Source organism: Arachis hypogaea, chromosome 9 (genome assembly GCF_003086295.3).
Source record: "Arachis hypogaea cultivar Tifrunner chromosome 9, arahy.Tifrunner.gnm2.J5K5, whole genome shotgun sequence".
Classification (NCBI taxonomy): domain Eukaryota; kingdom Viridiplantae; phylum Streptophyta; class Magnoliopsida; order Fabales; family Fabaceae; genus Arachis; species Arachis hypogaea.
In genome coordinates this window covers 31,466,253-31,471,422 of record NC_092044.1, presented here as the reverse complement: position 1 = coordinate 31,471,422, position 5,170 = coordinate 31,466,253, and the positions used below count along the sequence as shown (strand labels likewise).

At 34.5% G+C, this 5,170-nt stretch overlaps 1 long non-coding RNA gene across 1 annotated transcript; it reads right to left on the bottom strand.

Annotated features, from left to right (window-relative positions):
• Positions 1 to 344: 344 nt before the first annotated feature.
• On the bottom strand, positions 345 to 4,496 carry LOC112710817 (uncharacterized). Its single transcript, XR_003157045.3, has 4 exons — positions 3,817 to 4,496; positions 3,630 to 3,701; positions 3,418 to 3,544; positions 345 to 551 (listed from the first exon to the last, which is right to left on the bottom strand). It is a non-coding gene; the product is annotated as an uncharacterized lncRNA (long non-coding RNA).
• Between the last annotated feature and the right edge of the window lie 674 nt (positions 4,497 to 5,170).

Below are 5,170 nucleotides of genomic sequence, written 5' to 3'. Positions count from 1 at the left end.
ACCTACCTTCAAAAATTCAAAAACATTTTCCCACCCATTCCCACCCTAAATGGCCGAAACTTCACTCTCCCCTTTCCCTATATATACCCTTCATTTCTCCTTCATTTTCACACAACACAACCCCCTCTTCTATATCTTGGCCAAACCTACACTTCCTGTAACATCCCTTCCAGCAAAATACCTTGCTTAAGTCAGTGTATTTCTACTAGAAAGAACGTTACGTGACCTTTTCTAATATTAACTATTTAATTACTGAGCCTTTATATCGAGTTCGCATTTTAGTTTTAAGAAAATTCCGGAAAATTTTGTTTTTATTCATTCAAGACATGTATCAAAGATAAGCATTGCAAATAATAAGACAATCATATAAGTATTATTAATAGTAATTCTTATACATAGGAAGTCATATAAACCCAAATACAATACCTACCCCTCTGATAAAATAAAACTTCAAAGGAAAAGAGCGAGGGGACTCTATGAAAGCAATTAAAACCATAAAGAAAACCTACTAATGGCTCGCAGCTTCAAATTGCGTCTTCAAACCTGTGTCACTGAAAGGGTGGAAAACTTGGGGGTGAGAACCAAACCACATGTTCTCAGTAGAGGTAGAGAATGCCGTGAAAGTAAAGAATAAAGCGCAAATAGTTAATTTCATTCAGATACATCTAAAAGAAAATTAACTTTCTTTAAAAGCATTAGTTAATTATTCAAAATCCTAAACCCATATTTTCTTTATAAAACTCTTAAAAGTTTCCTAGACTGTATGAATGACTAATTTGTTCCAAGCATAGGTTCATTAAGTCTATGCTGAACCAGCTTAATCTTTCATACTTTACTAAACCTCAAACACAAACCAATCACGGCCTCAGGCCTAAGCAATTCAATCAACATCCAATTCACCACAATCCAGTCAATCAGTTACAACCACAAGTAATGAGGTTTAAACACAATCAAGAGCAATTACATCAAGTATAGCAATTAGCAGTTAAACAGAATTATTCACTTAGGCAAATCAATTACAATATACACACCCAAACAATGTCACATAGATGCATATGATGAATGTCTAGTCCTAGTGCAGGCCATGAGCTCATGTGTCGGTTAGCACCTGCATTCCCGACATTTATCTGGTCACGAGTTCACGATTTCCCAGATACGATTCTCCGTTCAAATAAATGCGCATATAATTATTAGCAGCTCTATTGAGACAGCCTCTGCTTTCTACTCGCAGGAAATATACTCTTGGGAACGGAGAATTACTCTTGGGTTGCCTCAGGGCAACAGATAAATATCTCTTGGGTTGCATTAAGCAACAAATAAATAAATAATATCTCTTGGGTTGCATTAAGCAACAAATATATATATAATAGCTCTTGAGTTGCCTCAAGCAACAAACAGACATCTCTTGGGTTGCATTAAGCAACAAATAAATAAATAATATCTCTTGGGTTGCATTAAGCAACAAATATATATATAATAGCTCTTGGGTTGCCTCAAGCAACAAACAGACATCTCTTGGGTTGCTTCAAGCAACAAATAATCATACAATAAGTACATTACTCTTTCCTCTTTCTTTCATAATTGCAAACACGCAAGCGGGACAAGACCCACGCCCTTGCCAACAATCTCATATGCCAAATAATCTTTTCGTAAAAGACTCATTGAAGTTATTATCATTAAATAAACCTTAAATATTGATTCTGATTAAGTCCTTATACTTTTATAAAAATTCGGACATAATCTCCTTTTAAAAATAGGACTTAGCCACCCTTACGGGTCCCAACCAAACAATTTACCAAACTCTTTTCAACCTTTCCAATATCAATTCAATTCAGAAACAAGCAAATTCCAACATTGAAACAGCCATATAATGCTAAGGTTCATCTTTAATTTTATGAACTCATAACTCTCACTCAAGCATTCTCAACACCCTATCTACTTTTCTGTTTTTTAATATAGCAAATGAACTCGGAATTGCGCAAACTTTATGTCCAGGCGTTCATCTTGAAATAAGCTTTCTAACAAACTAAGGATCATAATTTTCTGGTTTCTCTAGCCTTAGGAATAAAGGAAAAACCGAGACTGCTCTGCAGTGCGTAAAACCAGAAAAACAGCAGCAGCATGTGACATTCAAAATTCAATTTAAAATCCACGTTAAATCCAATGACTTTGAAAATTAATACAGTTCAACTTCACTCATCCAAGTTTCTTTTCCAATTGGTTTCAGGTCAATATCATTTTTAATGAAGAAGTTATATAACCTAGAAGTTGACTAATTAATTCTGCTTTAAAAGTTAATGAACTTATCTTCTTCCAAGTCCCATAACTTACTCATTAAAACATGGATAGCCCTGAAATTTAAGTCACATATGCTAAACATACTTAATTTTCACCTCCAATTGATTGCATCTCAATATCTATCCAGGATCAAAAATTATAAATTCTCAAAGTTACTGATTTAAGAAAACAGAATCTGGTTTTTTCTGCATAATGCATCATCTTTCAAAAATTCATATCTTTAAAACTACAAGTCCAATTGTTCTGAAATTTTACGGCATTAAAATAATAGTACTAAAGTTTCATTTAAAATTAGTTTCGCTTCAAAATTCAATTTAGAACATTCACAGCAGAGCCAACAAGTTACTGCTGTTCCAAAAATTCTGCAGTAAAAATCAGATCCTGCAACCATTACTCAAAAATTCACCATAAATCTTATATTTAATGAAAAGGTCTCAAACTCTCCAATTCAGTCCCAATTATTCCCAAATTTAACCAGGACTTGGTTCAACGCAATTCCGTTCATCACAGAATTAGTTACAGTCTTTCAAAGTTACTGTCTTCACTTAAAGGTAATGCAGAAATTCAGATTTTAAAGCTTAACTTTGAAAAATCATAACTAAATCTTCAGTTAATACGAAACCTTTAAATTTAAATCCTAACAACTACACTTGTTAAAGTTTACTCAGATTTTAATCTCATACCATTTCGATCACTAGCAAATTACTAGGCCGTCATCAAAGTAACCATTCTATTTTGAAAACCAGATTCTTAATAATAGTTCAGTCTTTTAGGCCCTAATTCTTCAACAATTCTCAATCCAGTATCAAATATATCAAATGATTATCTTAGTCTCAACCATTTATACATAATCAGTCAAAACCACAATCCTCTACTAATCTCAAGTCACTTTCACAGCCATAGCAATATACCAAACAACCATTTCAACAACCAACAATCAATAATTCAATCATCTACCATACCTAATTACAATCAATTCTATCATAGCACCAAGCACAATTGCAATCACAATCCAACATTCATATAATCAATTAATTACTCACAGCTATTAATACTATTTGCAGTTATTCAATAAACCTTGTTGGCATTCCTAAATTAAAATCATTTTAAACCCCCTACCTCGATGTCGCATTAACCACACAAAATTGGAAACGCAGCAACCCTCCATGTTCTAATGCGAGGATAACAACATCAACCACAACTCTAATAGCAGCAACAGCAACTTTGAAGGGGAAATTAATAATGGCTGCAGCAAATGCAAGGGCAAAACAGAACAGATTATCAAAGGAGTAATAACCAGAAAAATGTTTGTAGAACAGAACCAATCGTACCAAGGAAAGACGGGAATGGAGCAACAGCTTCGGTACTCAGAATAACAGGAACCAGAGACCAGGGCGTCCGTCCTAGCGGGCAGCAGCATCAATTCGATCAGTTAGGATAGTAGGGACACCAACGGAATCGGAATAGCGGAACAAAATAAAAGCAGGACAGAATCAAGAAAGGAAGAAGCGGAATTACCGGTGAATCTGTTCCGGTTTTGGCGACGATTCCTTTCTCGCGTTCCGTACCGGTGCTCTCACTTCCTTTTCCCTTTGACGGCGGCAGAACCGGCAAGGACGGGCTATTCCCCCTTGCGTGCTAACAACAGCAGCGGCATTCATAGCACTTCTCCAACCGCAACCACGGTGACTCCGGCGGCGATGACAGCTGGGATTCGGCGGCGGTGGATCCTTCAATGGCGACGGTCTTTTCTAACACCTAAAATGACGATGGAAGCAGCCTCCCTCTCCTCCCCGGTTCGCGATTCCAGCAACGATGCGGACTTAGGCAGAATCAAAATCAGCGAAGTCATCTTCTCTTCTTATGTGCAACAGCGACGATGGAGCTTCTGCGATGGTGATCAGGCGCAACCCACAACGGCAACAGGACGGAACCGTGTCTCCCTCCCTTGATTCTCGCGATGCTCGTCCTGTGTGTGTCTCTCTCTCACTCTCACGTGCAGCACAACAGCGGCAGCAGTGAGGTCTTGGCCGTGTCGCTCCTTCCTCCTCCCTCTCTTCACCTCCGTTTTTCCCCTGCCTTCCCTCTTTCCCCTTCCTTTCTTTTCCCTTTTCGTTTTCCCCCTCGAGCTCCCCGTTCCCTTTCTTTCCCTTTCTGATTGTAGATTTAGGGATTTAGTATATGAAATAGGAATTTGTGATATTAAGATTAAAATTAAGATTTTATAAAAGAATATGGATAGATATGAATAGATATTTTGATAAAATTGGAAGGAAGAGTAATTTTAAAATCAAATATACTCTCTTAAAATATTTAAGAACATCATTTATCAACATATTGCTAAGTGGAATTAATTATTTCTAATTTAAATTATAAAATAAGCATATTAATCACATTTTTATAAAATATAGTTTAAACTCAATACTAATTATTCAAATTAAATGATATAACTTTTTATTATTTTTCTATCACCGAAACTTTAATTTCAATTTACAAAATATCTAATTATGATAAAATTACTTAAATTAAATATATAATACTTCCATTACTAAATTTTATTTCCAAAGCATATGAAGTAACCAATTATAAAAATTACATAAGAATATTAATTAACTTAAACTCCAAATATTAATAAAACTAATTTAATTATTCTTAATTGACTAATTTATAAAATAAGATATCAAATTAATAGAATAAATCGTAACCCTTTCAGAATAAAAGTTACTTGAATTAAATTATACAATTCTTTCTTATTTTTCAATTACTAAAATTATACAAAATATTCCATTATAATAAAATTACTTAAGAATATTAATTAATTCAAAATAAACTATCTCCGAATCTATTTAATTAGTTCTAATAGAATAATTTC